This window comes from Somniosus microcephalus, chromosome 12 (assembly GCF_052327205.1).
Source record: "Somniosus microcephalus isolate GS21.2 chromosome 12, FLI_Smic_1.0, whole genome shotgun sequence".
Lineage (NCBI taxonomy): Eukaryota > Metazoa > Chordata > Chondrichthyes > Squaliformes > Somniosidae > Somniosus > Somniosus microcephalus.
This window is the reverse complement of record NC_140998.1, coordinates 150,640,504-150,652,947: the sequence shown is the minus strand read 5'-3', so window position 1 is coordinate 150,652,947 and position 12,444 is coordinate 150,640,504.

The following is a 12,444-nucleotide window of genomic DNA, read 5'->3' as shown; positions in this document are numbered from 1 at the left end:
TAGCAGATTAAAAAGCAGGACCTCAAAGGTTGGAATCTCTGGATTACTCCCGGTGCCACGTGCTGGTGAGTATATAGGAATAGGAGGATAGAGCAGATGAATGCGTGGCTAAAGAGTTGGTGCAGGAGGGAGGGTTTTAGTTTCCTGGATCACTGGGTCTGCTTCTGGGGAAGGTGGGACTTGTCCAAGTCGGACGGGTTGCACCTGAACCAGAACGGGACAAATATCCTTGCAGGGAGGTTTGCTAGTACTGTTGGGGGGGGTTTAAACTAACTTGGCAGGGGGATGGGATACAGAGTGGAGCTATAATAGGGGGTGATGTCCAGCCAAATGTAGAGGAAAAAACAAGTCAGCTTGGAAGGCAGAGCAAATATGTAACGGCACAAGGGAGTAGGGCAAGGCTGGATGGCATTTATTTTAATGCAAGGAGTCTTGCGAATAAGGTGGATGAACTGAAGGTGTTGATGAACACATGGGGGTATGATATTGTTGCTATCACGGAGACATGGTTGAGGGCGGGGCAAGACTGGCAGCTCAATATTCCGGGGTATAGAATCTTCAGGCGAGACAGGGGGGGGGGGGGGTAAAAGAGGAGCGGGTGTCGCAATATTAATTAAGGAGTCAATTACTGCTGTAAGGAGGGATGATATATTAACAGGTTCCTCTAATGAGGCCATATGGGTAGAACTTAAAAACAAAAAGGGGGCAAGCACTTTGCTGGGAGTGTACTATAGGCCCCCAAACAGTCAGGGGGAGATAGAGGAACAGATATGTAGGCAAATCTCAGAGAAGTGTGCAAATAATAGGGTAATAATAGTGGGGGATTTCAACTTCCCCAATATTAACTGGGATAGTCAGAGTGTGAAAGGCTTAGAGGGTGCAGAATTCTTAAAGTGCATGCAGAAGAGCTTTTTGAGCCAGCATGTAGAAAGTCCTACAAGAGAGGGGGCGGTACTGGACCTAATTCTAGGGAATGTGGCCGGGCAAGTGGTAGAAGTGTTAGTAGGTGAGCACTTCGGTGACAATGACCATAATTCGGTGAGATTCAAGGTAGTCATGGAAAAGGACAGAGATGGACCGGAAATAAAGGTTCTAAATTGGAGGACGGACGATTTTACTATGATAAGGCAGGATCTGGCCAAAGTGGACTGGGATCAGCTACTTGTAGGAAAATCCACATCGGAGCAATGGGAGTCTTTCAGAAAGGAAATTGAGAGAGTACAATGGCAACATGTTCCCGTAAAGGTCAAGGGTGGGACCAACAAGCCCAGGGAACCTTGGATGTCAAGGGATATACGAGAATGGATTAGGAAAAAAAGGGGGGCTTTTGGCAGATACAAGGGACTAAAGACAGAGGAAGCCCTGGAGGAGTATAAAAAGTGCAGGGGGATACTTAAAAAAGAAATTAGGAGAGCGAGGAGGGGCCATGAAATAACACTGGCGAGCAAAATAAAGGAAAATCCTAAGGTGTTTTATAAGTATATTAAGGGCAAGAGGATAACTAGGGAAAGAGTACGGCCCATTAGGGACCAAAGTGGCAATCTGTGTGTGGAGCCAGAAGATGTAGATGGGGTTTTAAATGAATTTTTTGCATCTGTGTTCAATATGGAGAAGGACGATGTAGACATAGAAATCGGGCAGGGGGACTGTGATATACTTGAACATAATAGCATCGAGAGAGAGGAGGTACTAGCGGTTTTAGCAGGCTTAAAAATGGATAAATCCCCAGGCCCAGACGAGATGTATCCCAGGCTGCTGTGTGAGGCAAAGGATGAGATTGCAGGGGCTCTGACACAAATTTTCAGAACCTCTCTGGCCACAGGGGATGTGCCAGAGGACTGGAGAACAGCTAACGTAATACCATTATTCAAGAAGGGTAGTAGGGATAAACCAGGGAATTACAGGCCAGTGAGCCTAACATCAGTGGTAGGGAAATTATTGGAAAACATTCTGAGGGACAGAATTAGTCTCCACTTGGAGAGGCAGGGATTAATCAGGGATAGTCAGCATGGCTTTGTCATGGGAAGATCATGTCTGACCAATTTGATTGAATTTTTCGAGGGGGTGACTAGGTGTGTGGATGAGGGTAGTGCAGTGGATGTGGTACACATGGATTTTAGTAAGGCTTTCGATAAAGTCCCACATAGGAGACTGATCAAGAAGGTAAGAGCCCATGGGATCCAGGGTGCCGTGACACATTGGATCCAAAACTGGCTTAGTGGCAGAAGGCAGAGGGTGATGGTCGAAGGTTGTTTTTGTGACTGGAACCCTGTGTCCAGTGGGGTACCGCAGGGATCGGTGCTGGGTCCCTTGCTGTTTGTGGTCAACATTAATGATTTGGATGTGAATGTAAAAGGTATGATCAGTAAGTTCGCAGATGACACGAAAATTGGTGGGGTGGTAAATAGCGAGGAGGGTAGCCTCAGTCTGCAGGACGATATAGATGGGTTGGTCAGATGGGCGGAACAGTGGCAAATGGAATTTAACCCTGAAAAGTGTGACGTGATGCATTTTGGAGGGACGAACAAGGCAAGGGAATACACAATGAATGGTAGGACACTAGGAAAGACAGAGGATCAGAGGGACCTTGGTGTGCATGTACATAGATCCCTGAAGGCAGCAGAACAGGTGGATAAGGTGGTTAAAAAGGCATATGGGATATTGCCTTCATTAGCCGAGGCACAGAATATAAGAGCAGGGAGGTTATGATGGAGCTGCACAAACCGATGGTGAGGCCACAGCTGGAATACTGTGTGCAGTTCTGGTTGCCACACTACAGGAAGGATGTGATTGCTTTGGAGAGGGTGCAGAGGAGATTCACCAGGATGTTACCTGGGCTGGAGCGTTTCAGCTATGAAGAAAGACTGGACAGGCTGGGGTTGTTTTCCTTGGAGCAGAGAAGGCTGAGGGCGGACCTGATTGAGGTGTACAAAATTATGAGGGGCATAGATAGGGTAGATAGAAAGGAACTTTTTCCCTTAGTGGAGGGGTCAATAACAAGGGGGCATAGATTCAAGGTAAGGGGCAGGAGGTTTAGAGGGGATTTGAGGAAGAACTTTTTCACCCAGAGGGTGGTTGGAATCTGGAACTCACTGCCTGAAAGGGTGGTAGAGGCAGGAACCCTCACAACATTCAAGAAGCATTTGGATGAGCACTTGAAATGCCATAGCATACAAGGCTATGGACCAAATGCTGGAAAATGGGATTAGATTAGACAGGGATTGATGGCCGGCGTGGACGCGATGGGCCGAAGGGCCTCTTTCTGTGCTGTATATCTCTATGACTCTGTGAGACATATACCAATCCCGAGTCCCACTGTCATCAACATATACTAATCCCAAGTCCCACTGTCACCGACATATACTGATCCCGAGTCCCACTGTCACAGACATATACTGATCCCGAGTCCCAATAAAACCGAGATATATTAATTCTGAACCCTAGTATCACCAACATATACTAATCCCGAGTCCCACTGTCACCGGCATATACTAATCCCAAATCCCACTATCACCAAAATTTACTAATCCTGAGTCCCAATAACACCGACATATACTAACCGGAGTCATACTAACACCGACACATACTAATCCTGAATCCCACTATCACTGACATATACTAATCCCGAGTCCCACTGTCACCGACATATACTAATCCCGAGTCCCACTGTCACCGACATATACTAATTGCGAGTCCCACCGTCACCGACATATACTGATCCAGTCCCAATGTTACCGTCATATACTAATCCCGGGTCCCACTTTCACCGACATATACTAATCCCGAGTCGCATTATCATCGACATATACTAATTTAGGGTCCCACTATCACCGACATATACTGATCCCGAGTCTCACTATCACTGACATATACTAATCCCAAGTCTCACTATCACTGACATATACTAATCCCGAGTCCCACTACCATCGACATATACCAATCCCCAGTCCCACTATCACCGCCATATAATAATCCCGAGTCTCAACGTCACCGGCGTATACTAATCCCGAATCCCAATGTCACCGACATATACTGATCCCGAGTCCCACTATCACCGACATATACTAATCCCAAGTCACACTAACACCGACAAATACTAATCCCGAGTCCTACTATCACCAAAATTTACTAATCCCGAGTCCCAATAACACCGACACATACTAATCCCGAGTCCCACTAACACCGACATATACTGATCCCGAGTCCCAATGTTACCATCCTATATTAATCCCAAATCCACCTATCACAGACATATACTAAACCCGAGTCCCACTGTCATCAACATATACTAATCTCGAGTCCCACTAACACCGACATATACTGATCCCGAGTCCCAATGTCACCATCCTATATTAATCCCAGGTCCCACTTTCACCGACATATACTAATCCCGAGTCCCACGGTCACCGACATATACTAATCCCGAGTCCCACTATCACTGATATATACAAATCCAGAGTCCAACACTCAGCGACATATACTAATCCCGAGTTGCACTGTCACCGATTTATATTAATCCCGAGACCACTATTATCGACTATATTAATCCAGATTACCACTGTCACCGAAATATACTAATCTCGAGTCCCATTATCACCGATATATACTAATCCTGAGTCCCACTATCACCGAAATATACTAATCCCAAGTTCCACTATCACCGATATATACTAATCCTAAGTCCCCCTATCACCGACATATACTAATCATCGACTATATTAATCCCGATTCCCACTCTGTCCGACATATATTAATCCCGAGTCCCACTGTCACAGACAAATGCTAATCCCGAATCCCACTATAACTGACATATACTAATCCCGAGTCCCCCATCACCGACATATACAATTCCCGAGTCCCACTATCACCTACATATAAAATTTCTGGGTCTCACTATCACTGACATATCCTAATCCCGAGTCCCAGTGTCACTGAACTATACTAATCCCAAATCCCACTGTCACAGACTTATAGTAATCCCGAGTCCCACTACCACCGACATATACTAATCCTGAGTTCCACTGACACCGACATATAATGGCCCAGTAATTCCGTTCCAAACACGTGAGTACGATCGGGGTACTCATGCGTCTGGCCGGAGGAAATGCCAGTTTTCAGCATGCACAGCGCATGCGGGGAAAACCGGCATTTCCTGTCCTCTGAACGAAGGGGTTTAGAGACACAGCGCGTGCGACTGCACAGGCAGCGCGTGCGCAGTAAAATTCGCCGGTTTCATTCATGCTTTCAGTGAGGTTAAGTCTTTACAACTTACACATGAAAAAAGCATGCGTACAGTTGCTCTAGAGGCTGCGGAGGAAGATGTATTTTATCGTGGAGCTTCTGAAAGGCAATATTTTTGTTTGGGAAAGGGAGGAAAGTTATTTTAAGAAATGCTGAGGTAAGTTTTAAAGTTTAATTTTTTTTTTAATGGGTTTTCAGTACTGTAGGTAGAAGGAGCAATTGTGGCTGTGTGAATTGAATTTGCTGTGTTTATTAAATGTGAAAATGACTGTTCTAAAATGAATAGTGTAACATTTCCAACATTTTTAAGAAAGAAACTTTTCATCAGTAATATATTCTTTTAAGTAATTATGTATGTATGTCCGTATATATTCCTTTACGTATATGTATGTTTGTATATATTCCTTTACTTATGTGTATGAATGTATGTATTTAATTATGATTTTCCAATAAGTTACTTTCTCTGAAAGTCATAATTAAATACATACATTCATACACATAAGTAAAGGAATATATACATACATACATATACGCAAAGGAATATATACAGACATACATACATAATTACTTAAAAGAATATATTACTGATGAAAAGTTTCTTTCTTAAAAATGTTGGAGTCATTTTCACATTTAATAAACACAGCAAATTCAATTCACATAGCCACAATTGCTCCTTCTACCTACAGTACTGAAAACCAGTTTTAAAAAACAAAAATAAACTTTAAAACTTACCTCAGCATTTCTTAAAATAACTTTCCTCCCTTTCCCAAACAAAAATATTGCCTTTCAGAAGCTCCACGATAAAATATATCTTCCTCCGCAGCCTCTGGAGCAACTGTACTCATGCTTTTTTCATGTGTAAGTTGTAAGGACTTAACCTCACTGAAAGCATGAATGAAACCGACGAATTTTACTGCGCACGCGCTGCCTGTGCAGTCGCACGCGTTCTGCCTCTGAACCCCTTCGTTCAGAGGACAGGAAATGCCGGTTTTCCCCGCATGCACCGTGCATGCTGAAAACCGGCATTTCCTCTGGCCAGACGCGTGAGTACCCCGACCATACTCACGCGTTTGGAACGGAATTACTGGGCCATTGGAAAATCATCTCGGGCTGTGAAATTGATCAGGCGGGTATGATGTATTACCAAGACGATAACGTGTTTCTCCTGCCATAGGCCGGGGTGATTTTCTAGCCAGTCGCTTCATTAAAATTACTTTAAGAACTCTTTCCATTTCTTCCTTGCAAGGACGTCTGTGTAAGCAGGAGGCCTGTGAGCGAGAAAAATGCCCGGGAACTGCTAGTAGCCAACACCTTCAGGAGCTAGTGGCGCCTTGGACCTCCCCCTCCCCCCACAAGGCAAAGAAAGGAGCAGACATAATTTTAAGTGAAGCAGTGAACTTTTATTGCATCATAAAACAGTTTTCAGGGTCAGTTTTGATGTAGATAGTTTATAACTTTAAAATGTTAACTAGCTATTTCCTGCTTTACAAGCATTTGTAAACATGAATAGTCCCGGCAAGTGGAGTCGGGGCTCCGGCTCTAAATTCTGGGTTGACATCCAGTGGGATATTTGCGTCCGTGGGTGTGGGTGGCCCCCCCTCCTCATATAGGTTGTGGGAGCCCGTAAAACCCTCCCGCCATAGGACTAACCACCCTAATGGCTGGTACAAAGATGGTTACGGTCACGGAAAGAGCGTTAATCACGGCCATAAATCGTTCCACCACTTCATACAGTTCCCCAAAGGGAACAGTGTGAAGACACGTATGACGACGACGTTGCTAAATAAATAAATGGAATGAAAAAAATTCTTTCAGGGCTTTTAAAAGTCTTTAAATTGCTTTAATTCTGTTTAAAACTGCTTCAGATTCTTCAAAATAGTGTAAATGTTTTTAAAAGTTTATAAAAGTTACCAAAAGCTTCATAAAAATACCAAAAACCTATTTAAAATGCTGCTCTGCATGTAAAAATGCTTTGCAGCTTGTGAGAAACATTGGGGGCGTGTCCTTTTAAACTGAGACCTCAAGGGGCGTGTCTCAGTTGCACAGCGCACTCCAGGCTTCGCGCTGGCTGCACTCCTGGGTGGCGTGACGTCATACGCTGCCCGGGATTCTTCGCTTTCAAAAAGGAATTCCAGGTGTCCCTGGAGGTGAACGGCAGGCGCGTCGGATAAGTGCAGATCGGGGGCTTGCACGCGCGGCAAGCCCCCGATCCGAATTTCTGCCCCATTGATCCTGAGTCCCACTGTCACTGGCATATACTAATCCCAAGTCCCACTATCTCCAATATATACTAATCCCGAGTCCCACTGTCACCGACATATATAATTCCCGAGTCCCACTATCACCGACATATACAATTCCCGAGTCCCACTCTCACCGACATATACTAATCACGAGTCCCACTGTCACCGACATATACTAATCACGAGTCCCACTATCACTGACATGTACAATTCCCGAGTCCCACTCTCACCGACATATCCTAAACCCGAGTCCCACTATATCCGACATATACTAATCCTGAGTCCCACTCTCACCGACATATCCTAAACCCGAGTCCCACTACCACCGACATAGACTAATCCTGAGTCCCACTTTCACCGTTATATACTAATCTCGAGTCCCTTAATACCGACATATACTAATCCTGAGTCCCAATATCACCGAGATCTACTAAGCTCGAGTCCCTTAACACCGACATATACTAATCCCGATACCCAATATCACTAACATATACTGATCCCGAATCCCACGGTCACTGTCTTATACTAATTCCAAGTCCCACGATCACCGACATATACTAAACCTGAAAACCACTGTCACCGACATATACTAATCCCGAGGTCCACTGTCACTGACATACACTACTCTCGAGTCCCTTAACACCGACATACACTAATCCCGAGTCCCCATTGATGTAATAAAACTCACTACGCACTTGGTTTGAGCATAAAGCAAGGCTTTAATCAAATTGTTTCAGAACATGGAGGTCTAGTTGTACTTCACTAGTTTCTTGTCTTACAAAATGACCCTGGCAAGCTGGGGCCAATGCCTGAGTATTTACACTCCTTGGACGGCGCCACCAGCTGGCCGTCCAGTGTTATTTCATAGGTAGTTTCTCGATGATGAGATTTATGACACCCCATCACCAACGTATACTAATCTCAAGTCCCACTATCACCGACGGATACTAATCCCAAGTCTCACTATCACCGACATATACAATTCCCGAGTCCCCCTATTACCAACCTATACACCTCCCGAGACCCCCTATCACTGACATATACTAATCCCGAGTCGCACTGTCACCCAATTATATTAATCCCGTACCACTATCATCGACTATATATATCCCAATTACCACTCTCACCGACATATACTAATCCCAAATGCCACTGTCACTGACATATACTAATCTCGAGTCCCACTATATCCGAAATATACTGATCCCGAGTCCCACTGTCACTGACATATGCTAATCCCGAGTCCCACTCTCACCGACATATTCTAAACCCGAGTCCCACTATCACCGACATATACTAATCCTGAGTCCCACTATCACCGACATCTACTAAGCTCGAGTCCCTTAACACCGACATATACTAATCCCGATACCGAATATCACTGACATATACTGATCCCGAATCCCACGGTCACTGTCTTATACTAATCCCGAGTCCCACGATCACTGACATTTACTAATCTCGAATCCCACTATCACCAACATATACTAAACCTGAAAACCACTGTCACCGACATATACTACTCTCGAGTCCCTTACCACCGACATATACTAATCCCGAGGTCCACTGTCACCGACATACACTACTCTCGAGTCCCTTAACACCGACATACACTAATCCTGTAGTGTCCGCCTGTAGTGTCCGTGTGTTGATAAAGACACTGAAGACAGGAGTTGGTTCATAGGTATTTACTAAGCAAAGTCTGGGGGGGGGTTCTAACGGATATACACAACATACAGGCTTATATAGCCCGAGTGGCAATTACTGGCATTACAGCACACCTGGGGCTCTGAAAGGCACATACACCACAATTCCTCCCCTTTTAGCTAACCAGTACATCATATTTTAAGTAATTATTAATTACATGTTGTATGCAAAATAATATACATTGCTGTAGTTAATTAATTATAAGTTAGTCTCTCAGGAGGCTTCCTGACTCGGTCCGGATAACGCCTCGGGGGTGTAGTAGTTTCTGGTGGTGGAGTAGGTTCTTCTGGCAAGGCTGATTCGGCTTGAATGCCAGTGTCGGGTTCATCGGGTTCCAGTATTACCGGATCGGAGGTAGATATGGGTATCTCTACTTCATCGTTAGACGTATAGAGTTGTGGTGTAGGTTGTCCCTTTTCAGATGACTTTATGATTTGGTCAGCATGGCGCCTTATTATGCTTTCTCCGATGTCCACGGTATACATCAGTGGTCCGAGTCGTGTGCAGATAGTTCCAGGCTGCCATTTCTCGGTACGGTAGTCCCGGGCCAAAACTTGTTGACCTGTCTGGAAGGTTCTAGTTGGCCTTTCATTCATGCCTTGAAACTGTCGGTTCTCCACGTCCCTTCTGATGTTGGGCTTGACCAAATCCAGCCGGCATCTTAGGTTTCTATTGAAGAACATCATGGTGGGAGTTTGGTTGGTAACCATATGTGTTGCATTCCTGTATGCGAATAAGAAGTTATCCACCTTGTGCTGAAGTTTTATGTCTTCATTACCCATGGTCTTTATGGCCTTCTTGAAGGTCTGGACAAACCTTTCAGCCAATCCATTGGTGGCGGGATGGTATGGGGCGGACGTGTAGTGCTTAACCCCATTGTTTTTTAAGAACTTCCTGAATTCTTCGGACACAAATTGCGGTCCATTATCAGAACATATCTGTTCCGGCAGCCCATTCCTGGCAAATATGGTCCTTAATACTGTGATGGTTTTTTCCGTGGTGGTGGAGGACATCTTTATTACCTCCGACCACTTGGAGTGTGCATCAACCGCGATTAAGAACATTGAGTCCATAAATGGACCAGCAAAGTCGATGTGCACCCTTTGCCAGGGAGATGAGGGCCACTCCCATGGATGTAGAGGGGCTTGTGGTGGAGCGTTTTGGACCTTCTGGCATCCTAGGCCGCTCTTGGTCATTTCTTCGATGTCTCCATCAATACCTGGCCACCATACAAACGCCCTAGCTAGGTTCTTCATTTTCACTCCACCCAGATGCCCCTCGTGAAGCTCCTTTAGCACTTTATCCTGGAGTTTGGGTGGAATCATCACTCTGGATCCACACATCAAGGTTCCTCGGCACACTGACAGCTGTTCTCTTCTTGGCGAACCACTGTTGCCAGCATTCTCGCAATGTGCTGGCCATCCCTTCACTGTTAAATCGTAGACCCATGAGAGAGTCGGGTCATTTCTCGTCTCCCTTTCAATGGCAGAATTTGTCACTGGTAGACATTCCACTATGGTAGAGTGGAACATCTCCACTGGGTCTACTGTAGGTGCCTCTTCTACCGTTGGCAACGGTAGGCGCGATAAACCGTCAGCATTCCCATGCTGTTTTGACCCTTTGTATTCTATGTTGTATTGGTGTGCCCCTAGAAAAAGGGACCACCTCTGTAGCCTTTGCGCTGTCATAATGGGAACACCTTTTTTAGGGTTGAATATGGAGATGAGGGGTTGATGGTCAGTCAACAAGGTAAATTTTTGTCCGTGTAGGTAATGGTTGAATTTCTTCACTCCCCATACCAGGCTGAGTGCTTCCCTGTTGATTTGGGCATAGTTACGCTCAGCTGAGTTTAATGAGCGTGACGCAAAAGCTATCGGCCGTTCTGAGCCATCAGAGAATTTATGGGATAATGCTGCTCCTATGCCGTAAGGGGATGCATCGCACGCCAGTCTGATTGGCAGTGATGGGTTGTAATGAGCCAAAACTTCTTCGGATGTGATTAAGTCTTTGCATTTATGGAAGGCACGTTTACAGTCTTCGTTCCATTTCCAAATCACTCCTGTTTGTAGAAGTTCATTAATAGGGTGTAGAAGAGTTGATAAGTTCGGTAAAAATTTATGATAGTAATTTATTAATCCCAGGAACAACCTTAATTGTGAAACATTTTCAGGTGCTGGGGCTTTTATAACCGCTTCAATTTTTTCAGGTGACTTATGCAACCCTTCCTTATTAATTATGTGGCCACAATATGATATCTGATTTTGGAAAAATTCGCACTTGGGGCGATTTGCTCGTAGGCCCCGTTCTTTCAGCCTAGTGAGCACCTGCTCCAAATTGGCAAGGTGCTCGTTGTCGTTTTCTCCTGTTATAAGGATGTCGTCTAGGTAGCATTGAGTCCCCGGAATCCCTTGCAGGACTTGCTCCATAGCTCTTTGCCAGATAGCTGGAGCTGATGCTACTCCAAAAACCAGTCGATTGTACTGGTACAGGCCTTTGTGTGTGTTTATCGTGAGATACTTTTTAGAGGACTCCTCAACCTCCATCTGTAGATATGCCTGTGCCAAGTCAATTTTGGTGAAACGTTTCCCTCCGGATAGTGAGGCGAAAATATCTTCTATCCTCGGAAGAGGATACTGTACTGTGTAAAGGACCGGGTTTACAGTCACCTTGAAGTCACCACAGATGCGAATTTTTCTCTGTTCTTCAGATTTATCTTTATTCAATGCTTTTTTCATGACTGGAACGATGGGTGTTGCCCATTCGCTCCAATCTATTTTGGATAATACGCCTGCTTTTTCCAAATTCTCCAGCTCTGCCTCGACTGCTGGACGTATTGCGTATGGCACCGGTCTTGCCTTAAAAAATTTGGGAATTGCTGCATCTTCCACTTTTATTGAGGCGGTGATGCCTTTCAATGTTCCTAGTTTCTCTTGAAACACTTCTTTGGCGTTGGCCAAGATGTCTTTTAATCGTTCAGGTATGATGTCATCATTGTTTTTTTCCTTACTGGTCACCGTCAGTGCCTGAATGGAGTGCCAGTCTAAACGTATCTTCCTGATCCATTCACGTCCCAACAACGGTGGACCACCATCTTGTAGAATGTATAAATACAACTTTTGTATTTCTTTGCCGTTGTATACAACAGGCACCCTTATTTTTCCTTTCGGGTATACTTTCTGCCCCGTATATATTTTTAAGATAATGGATGTGTCTTTTAGAGGTATATGCGAAAATAGCGCCTCGTAATCCCATC